The sequence below is a fragment of the Dermacentor albipictus genome, chromosome 4 (genome assembly GCF_038994185.2).
Source record: "Dermacentor albipictus isolate Rhodes 1998 colony chromosome 4, USDA_Dalb.pri_finalv2, whole genome shotgun sequence".
NCBI classification, from domain to species: domain Eukaryota; kingdom Metazoa; phylum Arthropoda; class Arachnida; order Ixodida; family Ixodidae; genus Dermacentor; species Dermacentor albipictus.
This window is the reverse complement of record NC_091824.1, coordinates 81,817,661-81,832,597: the sequence shown is the minus strand read 5'-3', so window position 1 is coordinate 81,832,597 and position 14,937 is coordinate 81,817,661. Positions and strand designations below refer to the sequence as shown.

At 51.3% G+C, this 14,937-nt stretch overlaps 2 protein-coding genes across 4 annotated transcripts in view; one reads left to right on the top strand and one right to left on the bottom strand.

The window, feature by feature from the left end:
- The window catches only part of LOC135913334 (glycine receptor subunit alpha-2-like), a 359,566-nt gene that overhangs the window by 221,307 nt on the left and 123,322 nt on the right, over nt 1-14,937 (bottom strand). The gene's annotated exons all lie outside the window — the stretch shown is intronic.
- Nucleotides 1-14,937, top strand: part of LOC135913354 (paired box protein Pax-6-like) — a 206,620-nt gene that overhangs the window by 71,905 nt on the left and 119,778 nt on the right. For all 3 annotated transcript variants that reach the window (XM_065445952.1, XM_065445953.1, XM_065445954.1), the window contains exon 2: nt 1,336-1,407. The gene's annotated coding sequence lies outside the window, so the exon portion shown is untranslated. The remainder of the gene's footprint in view (nt 1-1,335; nt 1,408-14,937) is intronic.

The window sequence follows — 14,937 nt, the reverse complement described above, 5'->3', positions numbered from 1 at the left end:
CTCGCATGTGGTCGAGCAATGTAACTCGCATGTGACATGCGCGAAACGTCGGGCGCGGGAAGCAGGCAATGGCGAATGCGATGCTTCGTCGGATGACTGTGTGCTGAAAATGCGTGTGATGCTCGTGATAGAGTGGAGTGAAATAAGCGCGCTAGTTCGCTTAAAATTTGTTTTAGAAAGAACGGAACATCTGTGTGCTGTTTTTTGTGTTTGTTTTCTTCCTTGTTGCTTGTTTTTCTGATGTTACATATGCATAGTATGCAAGCTTTAGCCATTCGCGGCGTATAAAATAGAAGACCTTGGCGCGGAATCAACCATGGGAATGAACTTGATCATATAATGAAGTCTAGTAAGTGGAATCTCTGCTGGGCGAAGTTGCTGCGAAAAGAAATTACGAACATTGTTAGGAGCAAATGCAGTACAGTGGAACTTGACGACTACATGTTTACACTCGCAGATTTTAAGTGCCAGTAACAAGCGCACCACAGCCGCGAATACTCATATTCTAAAGAACTAAATACAGATAAGCGAGAATGAGGTATTCTTGCGCAAGTATTGCCTTACTTACTCATGAGCGATCCTGGATACATGCACCCTCTAGGTGCGAGACTGCCTTATTCTGCGTGTTTTTTGCACTTAAGACTAGAGTGCAGAACTACAGTTCCACACTTTTTTGGATTCACACGGAACATGCATGTTGCCGTTGCGTGATGGGTATACAGACAGTTTCTGTTTTGTTTGCCGTATATATTTTAACCATACGACCAAGCTAAAAGTAGCAATCATCGAAATTATCGTGAGAAATGATACCATATTTTTTTTTGCTTTAGTAAAAAGAAAAGTATGCCGCTAACCATCGAAGACGAAGAGCGTGGCAAAATAATCAACGTGCTATCGCGCTCAATATAAGTTACAACAGGACAACCTGTTGTTGTTGCTCTTTATTTCTTTTTTGTAAACGCTGCCATGTTGCCCTGCAGTGGCCGCATGGCAGTATGGCAACGCCTACACACAGAAAAAAAAATATTGCTGAATACCACTCCGATTAGTGGCGGCACCCTGTTTACAAGAAAAATGGCACTTCCCATGTTCATTACTGAAAGAACAACTCATATTGATCACGTTATAGTACATGTATGACGCCGACATAATATTGTGTCATCGATGTCAGGGCGGGTGCGCAAATTGGTTAAGACACTCCTGATAGCGTGAAATGCCACTGTCAGATAATAGAACTACAAGGTAGTCAAGAACTGCATGAGGAACCGTTTCTGCGCCGCGATGCTATGCAACGCGCATAGTAATTGTTGGCATTTTTCTTTCTCTTTACTATAGGACACCTTCAACGGAGCTTCTACACGACTTCCCTGCAGAACCTCGTTCTGTAACAGATTAGGATATCACAAGGTAAGGAGTTTACTGCGTTCGTCGCCTACTTACTCTTGATATTGTGGAACCACTTTTTTTTTAATATTTCGCTTCCTGCTCCATGTCCACTCGTGTTCTGTGCTTACTGGAAAGAGCACGCAGACCAAGAAACAAATCTACGAGTAGTAATAATAATTTTGTTAGTCCGGCTATGTCTAATAAAGAAATATAAAATAGAACAAAAAAATGAATAGCCCCATTTTCTCAGCCCCTCTTTATGCGATATCTAAATAGAGGCTCGTTTTCATGAGCAATGCAGCAAGCAAACGTCGACACTAAAGAAAAAGCTCAAATTATGTGGAACTTTGTCGCAGACACAGAGCCGTCACGTGATAACGGCGTCAGTCGCGCTTTTTTTTCCTTCTTTCTTCAGTGGTGCCGGGCTCGAAGTGAGCTAAGCTAACGCTACTCATTAACCAAGCTCTACCATTTAATTAACGTTCGTCTCCGGCGGACACAACCGATGACGGATCACGCTATACCATCCGAAGAACGCACCACCGGCATGACGCCAAAAAAAAGAGAGAGAGAGAGAGAGAGAAGAACGCATAACTGTGGTCGGTCTTAATGGGCTTAACAATATAAGAAGTAAGTAGAAACGGCATTGCTTAGGCCTCTAGAGGCTAGCACGGGCAGGAGCAATCGTACGTATACCAACCATGTGCCAGCTATAGGCCTCGGGACCTTTCTTCCGACGAGGCGCGAGACCGCGTTCGCGTGTACAGACGCGCCCGGGGCGACTCGTCGCATTGTTTCGTCGTGATGAGCGCCGCGCCGAAAAAAAATAAATAGCAAAGGGTGACCGGGCCGCGGAGGCGTACGCGCAGGCACAGCCCGCGTCAACGTCCTGCGCGTCGGCACCGTGCCTCCGCGGGGATGACGGATCGGAAGCGGCTGAGCAGCGCCCGCCAGCAGGAGGCGCACGCCTCGCTACGCAGGCACCGCGTGTCCGGATGCGGAACGCGAGCGCGTCGGTGTCGATGCTCGCCGCCGCAACGCGGCCGAAAACGGAGGTTCGATCACCGTGCGCCACTGAGCACGGCCGGCTGGCTCGTCGACCGTCTACGTAAGCGCGGAGAGAGAGAGAGAGAGAGAGAGAGAGAGCAACGTCCGTCGAAAACAAAGAAACAAACAATAACAGTTTCGCGAAGAGGTCGACTGCGGAAACTTTGCGCCGGTTTCTGTATGGTCCACGGGCGAAATGTGCAGGCCATGCATGCATGAGCCAAAGAAGGAACGAAAGAAGGAAAGATCTCCTCTTAGAAAAATGGTCCGCCCGATGGAGAAGTCTGTGGTGAATTGAACTGAATTCTGGGGTTTTTTCGTGCCAAAACCACGATTTGGTTGTGAGGCTCGCCGTAGAGATGAGGGACTCGGGATTCATTTCATGCAGGGAAATTTTTAAAAATGAGGAAAGAAGTTCATTTGATTTACTTAGCGTTTATTTATTCCACTTAATATACTTAGCATTGTGCAATGCGAAAAAAGAAAAGACAGTAACCGGGCTTCCCGAAACACGCCATCGCGGCGTGTTTTTCTGTAGAAAGCTACCAACACATACAAACATTTCGTGACCTCTCGATCAGCCACGCAATTTTCGACATATTAATTCTAACAGACAGACGTTGCCACAGAAGCACACAAATAGGCATGACGTGTGCTCAGCACTGATCAGTACATAGATGGCTGCGACTCGGCTATGCGAACGTCTGCAGAATGGATTATGCGTGCACTATGCGACTTAGTGGATGGTCCTATAGCTGCTGAGCGATTGCAAGGCATCTGTCCTCATCATGCACAGCAGACACTTTTGTTAGCTTCAGAGTTCTCGCGCTAGAAAATTAAGACAGCCAGGGCGAATTTCTGCTTTTCTATACAGGTGTGGAGAGGAGTGGTCCCGCGTTAACGGTCACTCCCAACCGACATTAGTATTCACCGCTCGCTAAACCGAGCCGGTGAGTACAGCAGGCACGGGACTCGATCAACGAGCTCCCACATCACGTGGCTCGGACAACACTCACGCACGAGACGGTCAAAGGAAAAGCGGTCGCCGAGACAAAAGGCGGAGAGGACGCGATAGATCACAATCGGGGCTCCAGGCGAGAGGGAATAAAAGCTGGACGGGCGCAAACCGCGGAAACCTGCAGCGGCGGCGGCGGCGATAATGGTCGAGCGAACAGCGGCGAGCGGAATGAAATTTATGGGAAAAAAACGCGCAGAACGGGAGGAGGGGATGGTGGGCAAAATGTGCTGCTCCGAAAGGCTCCCGTGGGCCGCTCGCAAAGTCGCGTGGGCGGCGTGGGCTTCCGGCCCTGGCGCCGCCGCAATCTGAGCACCGCATCTGACGCGCGCGCGAGCGCGCCGTGGCGGCTGCGAGCGCGCCGATCGCGGGGCGCGCCTTGGGGAAACACGCGTGACAAAGTGTGGACAACATCGCCGCCGACAGTGGCGCGTGAGAAGCGCGGCGCGTGGCCCGGTACTCGTGGCGCTCAGGCAACCGTGCAGGGCGCGCGCGTGCGCCAAGCTCTGCGGTACACCGCAGCCCGGGAGAGCACTGTGTGTACGGGCTAGAGTGTGTTTATGTGTCCGCGTGTGACGGCTCTGCACGCGTATGCGCGAGTGTGTGCGCGAGAGAGAGAGACAGCGAGAGAGTCACTGGGTGCTGCGCATGCGCGAGCGTCTTTCTCTGGTTGTCCTTCCCTCGTTAAAAGGAATCTAAAGAGAAAAATAACTTGGCTCGTATTAGTAAAATTACCCTTATACACTATACCAAAAAGAGAAAGGAAACCACTCTTAGCGTGAGAGTAGGCATATTAAACAAGAAAGAAGACCGCAGCCCGGGAGTGCACTGTGTATACGGGCTAGAGTGTGTTTATGTGTCCGCGTGTGACGGCTCTGCACGCGTATGCGCGAGTGTGTGCGCGAGAGAGAGAGACAGCGAGAGAGTCACTGGGTGCTGCGCATGCGCGAGCGTCTTTCTCTGGTTGTCCTTACCTCGTTAAAAGGAATCTAAAGAGAAAAATAACTTGGCTCGTATTAGTAAAATTACCCTTATACACTATACCAAAAAGAGAAAGGAAACCACTCTTAGCGTGAGAGTAGGCATATTAAACAAGAAAGAAGACCGCAGCCCGGGAGTGCACTGTGTATACGGGCTAGAGTGTGTTTATGTGTCCGCGTGTGACGGCTCTGCACGCGTATGCGCGAGTGTGTGCACGAGAGAGAGGGGGAGAGAGACAGCGAGAGAGAGTCATAGTGTGCTGCGCATGCGCAAGCGTCTTTCTCTGGTTGTCCTTCCCTCGTTAAAGGGAAAGTAGAGAGAAAAATAACTTGGGTCGTATTAGTAAAATTACCCTTACACGATGCCAAAAAGAGAAAGGAAACCACTCTTAGCGTGAGAGGAGGCACATTAAACAAGAAAGGAGACAAGAAGAACAAAAGACAGGTGGCGACGCTGCAGTGAACAATCCGCACCATCTCGGCGCGTGACGTCACAGATTTCCGCAGCTTGAGCTCAGGCCTCCTTTATTTTTTTTATTTTTTTGTCGGTAAGGATAGAATACATTATATGCTGAAAGAACCACACTAGTGAGTCAGTTTCCAGAAGTTCGGCTCTACAACGCCCCATTACAAGAAAATACATGAAAATCTATGATGTCACACTGATGTCCCAGTGCTGGGTTTCCGGAATGAAATAGATAAAGTCGAATTTGGTCTTCGTTTTCTCGTCTGGTAAGCGCGCTATTAGCTCGAAATTCTCGATGATTAGTCTTCTGAAATAATACATTTATTTGGTCTTTACTATCCATTTAACGGTTCTGGTTCAAAACTAGAATCTGTGGTATACCTGTAAAGGATGAAGATGTATTGAAGTATGGTGCAGGATGATTTGTGACCTATTTCCGTTTCTTTCAGTTTACTTTCAACTGATATCGTATATCGTGGCTTTCTACATCTCAATCTCTGCCGAACCAGTCACTTCAGGTGTTATTACAGATTTGTGGGAGCTTTTGTGTTCTGCTCCTCTTTGTGCGGACTGCACTACTCGACGTCGGGAGCCGCTTACTCTCTCATGCAGGCAAACACGCAGTGCAACATGACACGCTTTCTCTTAGAGTTTCGGGCGTAACGTCAGCAAGTAGTCTGGTAAATGTAAATTTCGCTCGTGTTTAATGTAATTGCGCTAGCGTTTGTTTCCTTTCTTGTCCCGTCCTTACGTACTTCACCCACAAGTTAATATGCATCTTGAACAAGCCCAGCTAAAATCCTTCTTCAGCAAATTTAGTCCTAACGTGCGCGTGCCAAGAGAATCCATATTAAATATAAAGCAAGAAAAGAAACTGGTCGTTTGCGAGAGCTTTTTTTTTTTCGCTTTGGTTTCCGAAGGACCATGCTTTTCACGGTTGTTTACAGAGTGCTACGTTCTTGTATCTTAGCTATAGAGTGTAGTGAGCTCAGATGTTAAGAGGCTGTGACCCAGTGCGGGTTGCATCCGTTAGAATTACGACACCTCGTGATACATGTTGTGTAAGAAAGCAATAAAAATATTTTAAAAACGAATTCAGCGATCAGCGCTTCAAGAAAAAGGGGGGGGGAGACATGAAAGACAGACGAACATAAAGGTGTGTGAATTCATGAATAAAATGTGCACCGCTGCCCTCAGATCACTATCGACATCTTCTACTCTAATTTGAATTCTTAAGAAAGTTATGTTCGATGAGAACACGTACCCTACTCTCGATAGCCCAACCTTCTGACGTCATACTTTCCTGTAGGTTACCGTCACACTCGGGTGCGTCACGCCCTCCGTGCTTGTCGCCGGAACGTAATGACAAGTATAATGCGGTCGATATCGATTACCCCCTTTGCGAAATAATTCAAATCGTATCGAAACCGGAAGAGCCATTGAGAAACAGCCACCCATTTCCGTGTGTGCATTGTTAAGGCGCCGTCGCGCACGGACGACATGTGATAACTCAAACACGTAAACACGGTGACACGGCGCGATAAAAAAAAAAAAAAAAAAGGCGTGAAGAAGACGTGCCGGCGAAGCGCGCCCTCTGGCTTCCCACGCCGGACGGACCGCGCCCACCGCATGGACAGGGCGAGTACAGGGCCTCTGCCACCTCGAGGAGCTCTATGTGCCTCCGTCGAGGCGCTGCGTGACCGAAGCGGCGGCAGCGGTCCTCCTTTTTGTCCACCCAGCGCGCAACTCAATCGACGCAGGCGGAGTGTCAGTGGCTTTCGTGGGGCTGCCTGCCACTTCGTGGAGGGAAGTGCGCAAGCAGCGGGGCGGACCCCTAATTGCAGACCGGTCGTCCGTCCGGAACCCGCAATCAGGGTGCCGATCCGACGTCCGAGACGCAGCTAGGGCGCGCGCACGCGCTGGGCTCCGTTTGTTCAGCGCAGCGCCGCCGATGTGTGCGTGCTTCAAGAAGACGCGCGTACTGCATATTTCCGCAGGCCCATTCTGCTGATGTGCGTGCCATACTATCTCTAACCGTTTCTACTACTTTTTTTCTTTTGCATATGCCATTCACATGCGTACTGTTTAGTTCCACCTCCAATTCGAAAGCGTATACGGCCGTTCGTATTTAACGGACGGTTGCGGTGCTGGTGCGTTGTACTGCTGGATGTAACAACAGTGCATGCTGGTCTCTGTGACCAAAGGAACAACTTCGGTTTGCGTAGAAAGAGCGCAGTCGTTTCAGGTCCTTTATTACGCATACTTTCTCAGCGGTACCCGCGATGACGTTCATGTTCACGTAATTGTAGAATGTGACACAAGTCGCCAATTGGCTGCCTCGATGTTTGCAGATGTTTGGCTGGCTCGATGTTTGCATCTATAAGAACATTCTGTGTTATAGTTCCTAAGCACGGAACCCAGTTCTCTCAATTTATATCGAGTGAAGGCCCCATGGAAGCTTGACCGAGAGTAGGCCTTTATGAGCCGAGACCTGTCGAAACGAAGGAAGAAAAGTACGTGTACACCAAACGAATTGCGCTTGCTGCAAGCGGCTCGAAACTTCTTGAGACATGCGGACGAGGCGACGCGGTCTCCTCGCATCTCTCTCCTTCGCCGAGTGGCTCTGCCGACGGCGCAGTGTCTTGCACGCAACTAATACGGAGACGCCAAAGAATGTGTCAGAAACAGAATCCACGACTGTGCGCCCCTTTCTCGGAGACCCTGTAATGATGGGCGCTTGTTTCCCGGTGGCGCACCGCCGCCGATCCATGGTAACGTGACGCCCTGCAGGCGCCGCATGACTTCGGCTGCGCGCGCATGACGAGCGCGATCTCTTTGGCCCGTCCACGCCGCACCGTTCGTGGCAGGCAGTCGTTTTCGTCTTTATAGGTGACGAGCGCCCACGAAACGAATAAAGCGCCGCAATCCGCGACGTATAGATATACATCTGCGAACGGTCTCGCCTCTCGGGATGCGTGGGACCTTTCTATAAATGTGGCACATTAACGCGTCTCGCGATCACCGTCGCTTTGAGCTGCTCGCTCCTTCAGAAGCAAACTGGCTAGATTTCTCCGGCCGGCCAACGCGAAAGAAGGTGCACTCGGCTTGAGTAAGTAGTATCAAAGCCCACCGCTGCGGAAACGCCCGCACCTCGCCTCTATTGAGCGCGTCTATCCTGTTGGCGCGGCGTCCCTCGTGCCCGAGGGAAGGAAGTGTGCATGCCGCCTTCACTGGTAATAGCACCCGTGCATGGGCTGTTCGGTGCATCACTTCTTTCTTCTCTTTGCGCAGGTGAGAAACGATGGCGACTTAAGGTGCTAATCAAGGCGGCGGATCTTTATACTGAAAGCAGTTATTGGCTGCTCCGGTTCGTTACTCAGTACGCACAAGGACATCAGCTCTTGATACCTTGCTGTTGATGCTGATGCCGGCGCCTAAAAAAGGAGGCGGATTTCTCTTCGCACGCAGAGCCTGTCAGTGCCACCAGCCGATTACAGGACGCGGACACACAGAAAAGCCCTGCGTCAGGGTTAGAATCCCGTTTATGGAGCTCGCTCTCTTAGAGTGTTCCTGTATATGAAGGAATGGTAAAAAGGTGGACACGCCTTGACGTCCGCTGCGACTGCTCCAAGAAGCCTGCGCGCGTACCGTTTCCTGCACCCTCTGTCCAAGGCAGTGCATCTTTGTTAGAGTTTCCATCTCCAGGGTTAGCCGCGCCGTACGAGAGGACGGATGCAGACATTGTAATAGCGCTGATCAGGGGCTGCTCCGCTCGGGAGTGATACATTTATTTTAACCTTTGTGCTCGTACCTCTAATAAGACGGCGCATACGGTTGTGCAGCCACGCAAAAGCGAAAAATAAGCCACATATAGAGAGCCGACTCCCGGCACGGTTTCAAAACAGAGCTCTCGGATCAGTGTCTTTCGTTATATTAGTCTCGCGTTACCACTGCTCGCGACGCGGCGTATCCAAACGCAACTACATAAGACAGCGATCGCTCTCTCGCGTGACGACAAAGCGGGGGACCACACGAAGCGCTTGTCTCGTAGTGCCATCGGAGAAGACGATCGCAGCCGCGTCTCATGGGGAAGGCGAAGGCAGCTGGTGTCCACCGGCGATACGTCCATGGGTGCCCTTTGCTTTAGGCGCGGTCGCCCGACTCAGGACGAGAAGGGCGAGGGGTCGGGGAATGGCTGAGCAGGCGGTTTCCCGTGGAGCGCTTCGATCTGCAGCGGTCACGCCTGGCTTAGCGGCGGCCTCCTGCGTTCCTCCGCGGCGGCGGATGCCGATCACGTAGGAGACCGATGGCTCGTATGAGGAAAGGGTTGAGCAGGGGAGCAAGATGCGGCTGCTGCTCCGTGGACAGAAGCGCCCTCCGGCGCGCTCTTAATGAAGGGGACTCCGCGGGAGCAGCTGGCCGCGAGCGAAGGAGATGCGCTTGCATCGCGGCTGGTGGGCCGTATCGCGCGGCTCCGATGTCTTTCTCTTTCTCTGGCAAAGAGGCTTGTCTTGTCTCGATTAGGTCGCGGGCGCGGTTCACCTCCTCGCCGCCGCCGAATTTTCGTTTGGAACCGGTGTTAGCCGCAGCTGCGCGACCGTCAAGCTGTGATCGAAGGCACGGCGCATGCGGCGCGTGGGCGCGTCGTTAAAAGTCGCGGGTGTGCATCACCTCGGGGGCCTTTGGCGTTCGAAAAAGTGGTCTTTTTTTTTCAGCCCTCTTGGAAAGAGCGTTATGCTCGTTAAACCAAGACGACAACAAAGAAAAGGCCTGGTAAATTGTATTCAGAAGACTAAACAAGCCTGTCTATAAACACGGGTAGCCCACGACTTTGTTGTCTTGATTACTTGTAACAAAGTCACCATGCTGAATCCACCCGAATAACAAGGCACAAGCTTCCGAGACTCAAAATATTAACCCATGGTTTCCTTGCAAAAGTCTTGTCGGTTCACATTTACCGAATCGATTTCTAAGTGTTTCTTCCTCGCTGTTTTTCCCCTGGAAGATATGTCTAGCAGAAGTTCCATTGATGTGGCTTCTTGTGCCGCTTAGATCTAAAGGGAGTAGTGCGAGCCCTACTCCTATAGAATCACGTTTCTAGCAGTAACGTAACTGATGCCACGAAAACGCCGACAAAGTCGGGAGCGCAAAAGAAGCACGTGCACTAATGAGATTAGAAAATTTGCGAGTATATGATGGCGGTAGGGTGAGAGAGGCCCTCTCGTGCACTGTACTTATTTAAGATGATTATTCATTTCAAGTTCTAGCAGCCACCTCCATATAGAACTTTTTACACCCGAGGGTTTTGCTGTTTCGCTGTGAGGTGTGCTTGGCAGACTGTATATAGACAGTCGTCCACTGTCAAAACTAAGTTAAAGTCAGTGCTTCAAGCAGAAGGCGATGTCTGCGCTGCCGAAGTTTTTCAGGTGTACGGCTCTATGCATGACAAACTTGAGGCTCTACTGCATCCGTGCCTCTCCCTCTCTCTCTCTCTGTCTGTCATCTTACCCCTGCCTCCTGGACGATCGCAGCGCCGTACAGTTCCCTCCAGTTATTGTGCAGAAACTTTACGGTAGAATGAAGCCTACTCAGAGGAGCTCAACGTGGGCGAGCATCAAAGCGATTCGCGGGTGCTGTTTCGCGGCTTCGCTGGGAAAAGGAACCCACGCGCGCGCATCGGGCAAACCCAAAAAACGGCAAGAGCATGCAAGCACCACTCCGCTTGTGCCTCGCGCAGCCGCCGCGTGTCGCTACTGGGCCGTGGCGGCACGAGAGCCCCGGGCCCGGCCGTCCGTTGGGCGCGCGGTGGTCAGGCAGCTGGCGCCCAAGTTGGGTCGGCGCTGGGTGGGAGGGGGTGGCGACACCGGGGGGCTCCCGCCGGCGCATCGACGGGGCACGCACGCGTACGCCGCCGAGCGTGAACGCGATAAAGTGCCAAGTGTGCGCCACTGCGCACGGCGCCGCCCGGCAGCTGTGCGACAACGCGGCGCGAGCCTGTCGGCGATGAAGAAAGGCGCTGCTTTCGCGCATGTTGGCTTGCTGATCGGAACCGCAGCCACCGCTGTCACGTCATCCGCCGCAGTCGGCCTCGTGCCTGCACGCGCGCCTTTTCCCCCCGAGCTCCCACTGCTCTTTGTTTCCTCCTCTAAGCCAACGCCACATCGGAGCACTACGGGAAAGCCGAACGCGCCTGCAGCGAGATATTTTGCGTGTGCGGCTTTCCGGCGCGTGCGCGTACGGATGTAATGTCAATTGGGCACATTTAATACTTCTCTCACTTTCGCCCTTTCTGACGTTCCACATTTTTTTTCTTTTGTTGTTCTTGTTGTTGTTGGTAAGTAGTTACTTCCTGCAGGTAACGAGAGTCGGAACTTAGGCTTTCTGGCTAACGTCCCTGCATTCCCCTTTCCTTTCCCCTCCTCCTCCTCCTTCTGCCCAAGAAGGAGTGCTAAGCGCGGTGTTTAGCCGGCTGGGACCTTGCGCCGGCCGCTCCGGGTGCCTTGTCAAACAGCTGTGAGGCTCGACTCTGTGCGTCCCGAGGTTTAAATGATGTGACAGAACGTAGGTCAAGGTGGGTCTGTCGCACAGAATGTGGGTAACAACACGAAACGAACCACGGGCACTCATGTTTTCGCTCCCGTACACAAGCTGTAAGCTATCTGAAGAAAACGCTTCTCCTTCAAGGTCGGTTGAAACAAGATGTAAGGTCATCGCAAGGCGTTCGCAGATTACTACTGGCTGCATATATATGACTCAGAAAATGTACAGCTGTAATGAAAATGCGGAATACTGACTAGAGGTATAGGTGAAGTTCCATGCTAAGTGGAGAGGCTAGCCAAGGTTTAATCGGAATGCTATCCGAAGTATATAACACGCAATGGCCGAGGAAAGAATGACAGTGAGAAAAAAAAAAGAGAGAAACTGCACGCATGCACGCACATGCAAAGTGTACCGAACCGACAACTTGGGCGACCTCTTGATGGCTTTTGTCGCCGCAATGCACGAAACTATGTTCCCGCACACTCGTATAAGATCGAGTGCGATTCCCAATCATCCCGGTCCACTTTGCCTACTCGAGCAAACAGCGCGTGCCTAACGGCGTCTACCGACACACTGCAGCCAGGCAGGATATCATCCTACGTATACCGCGCTCACTTAAGTGCGCGCAGGCGTTATACACATATGAGGGCAGGCGTGAGACCCACGACATACCGTGGCGTGACAACGAGTTCGCCTCATGTGCCTACGCTCAGCACAAGCGGCTCCCCGCAGCGGCGTCTCGTTTTAAAGAGACGAACCGCAAGCACGCACACACGCACGTGCACGACGGCGGCGACAGCGAAGTGCGCGCGATGACGTCCGCTCGCTGAGCGCGTGCGTATATGTACCACGCGAGACTACGCGTGCGTTATGGCGATACCGTTCCGTTATAACGAAGCAGCCTGCCTCCAAGTTTGGAAGCTCTGTATTTGGAGTGCCGGAGGCATTGTTTGCGCACTTTGCAAGTGGGCGCGAGCTCGACGTGTTTCGTTCCTACTCGCTTAACCGCGTGCGCCTGCTGAGTCTGCGTGCACGCAAAGCTCGCGTGTGGCGTGATGCGCGCGCAGTCGATCGAGGAACAGTGAAATCCTCTTTGCAGCTACGCGACGATGCCTACGTCCGCGCGTGGCACAGGCGGGCAGAGTTGCAGGCAGCAGCGCAAGCGCTGATGCAATTAGGTGACAGCGCGCTTGCAGTCTGCTCCGTGAATGTCACCCTTCGTAAGTTTAGTGTATATGTTCTGCTGCCTGGCAGGTATGAACGCGCGTCCCAGTTTCGATGCGAGAAAGGGTTGGCAGGAAAGGGTCACAGGCGCGCCAGTTTTTTGTTCAGTTTCTATTTATGTATATTTTACACTGTCGTGGTATTTTTTTTTTCTCCTCTCTCCGAGATCGATCTGCCACGCGCGCATGTGTGACCGCTGCGCGCACTAAATGAACGTGGCAGGTCCTGGAATGGAAATCAAAGGAATGAGCAGCTGCCACGGACCATCACGTAAATACTTGCTTCACAAAGTGACCTTGCAAAATGTCTCTACGTTTAATCTCCTGGGGGAGCGAATGTCACGGTCTAGACGCGGTGCCATGTTCGCTTCTCGGTCGCGCTTGTATTGTGCAAGTTTCGATTATAACAAGCTGAATTGGATACCTCTTATCTCTGCCGGCGTCCATGTAATAAGCTCGGCAGGAAATGAGTCTCGTATATATGTAGTCAAAAAAGAACTAAAACCTCCAAACCATTCGCGTGCTAAGGGCCGGATTCTGAAATCCTCCTAACCTTAGACCGTTTCCTTACCTTCCGCAAGGAGCCCTCCATGCTACCTAAACGTTAGGCGCCCTCGGAAGGCCACCGCGAATTCTAAAAGCTTCCTTTCGCCTTCCCTGCGGAAGGAGCGCCTCGCCAAAGGAAGTGTAACGTTAGAGGCTTCTGGTTTCGAGATTACCCACAAAAATTGCGAAATATTTGTAATGAGTTGCCGAGACAAAGTGCCGGGACTGTTAAAATTGCATTTCTACTTTTATACTGGGGCATAAATTACATTTCTTTGGTTAATAACGTAAAAATGGTTCGAAAATGATGCGCGTGGCAAGAAAGCAATCTCAGTCTAGCAACTATGGCAGCATCTGAGTTCGTTTGGTCAGGCGTCGCTTTTTTTCTATCTTTGCCTGCGTTTTCTTTCGTGTGTGTGTGTGTGTATGTGTATTTGCCATGCCGGGCAAAGCATATTTTACGGAGGAAGAAAAAGACTTGGTTCACGGAACTTCTACAAAGGTACAGCAATGTGATTGAAAGCAAGAAAACTTCGTAGTAGTATTCCAGTGGATTCTGCCTGTCAGTCAGGCGCCGGGCTGGAGTCAAAGGTGGAGGCTTGTACACAGTCCCGTAAAGAAGTTCATTTGCTCGTCGAAGAAACCGTGCATAGCTTTCGAAGCTATCGTCTTCGGATAAACATTGCAAGGCCGTCATTCTCGCCGCTCGCTTTCCACAAGATCACAGTGCAAAAAAGATATGGCACAAAACGCGGTCCGCGTAACCAAACTGGGCGTCAGTACACGGCGGCTGGCTACCGCGGCCTTGGCTGCGCACGGCACCTACCCTAGCCGAGCGTACCGCGTGCAAAGTCATGCGGAGAAGCATACGTTCAGGTAGAGGAGCACGGTTAGGACGCATGAAGGTAGCATGCCGGCTCCCTAAGCGCGGGGAAGCACCAAAGAGGCCCTAATTTAGTGCCCCTTAGTAAGGTACGTTCCAGAATTGACGTCAGGTCGCCTCACAGCGTGTGAGGCATCCTTAGTTAGGAAAGGAGCGTTTCAGAATCCGGGCCTAAGTCCATCTCGGCGCCGAACACATTCCGATCGCAAAGTCCAGTCACCTGTTTCAGACGGCGACGTACTCGTGGTGACTTCGTCTGACAGAATGGGTCTGCCCGCTGCTTATATGCACTTGACAACACTGTCGAGAGCTCTGCGTGAGAAAATTGTATACATCTTCCAGCTCTGCTGAAATTACAAGCGTGAAAACGTGTTTCGTGCCTGCAGTTTTCATTCAGCTCGAATGTCTGCGATGAGACAGAGAAAAATAAATTATTAGAGGTAAGGCAGAGACGTCAAGCAGAGTAACGGTGACGTTGGTTTCCCTGCGCTAGGCGGGGCAAAGCGATGAGGAGGAAACAAGAAATGAAAGGAACGGGGTGTCCACACAACCACGAGGAAGGCCAATTGACAATCTCAAGAGACCGTTTATAGTGTCCCTGTGAATCCCCCCACACGCACTCAGTGCTTACTCTCTCCCTTTTATACCTCTTTCTATTCCCCTTTCTCCCACCCCCAGTGTAGGGTAGCAAACCGGTTGCTCGTCTAATTGACCTCCCTGCATTTCCTGTCCTTACTCTCTCTCTCTTTCTTGCAATGTCCCAAATGCTTTTGAAGCACACACAAACACACACACACACACACACACACACGTATATATATATATATATATATATATATATATATATATAT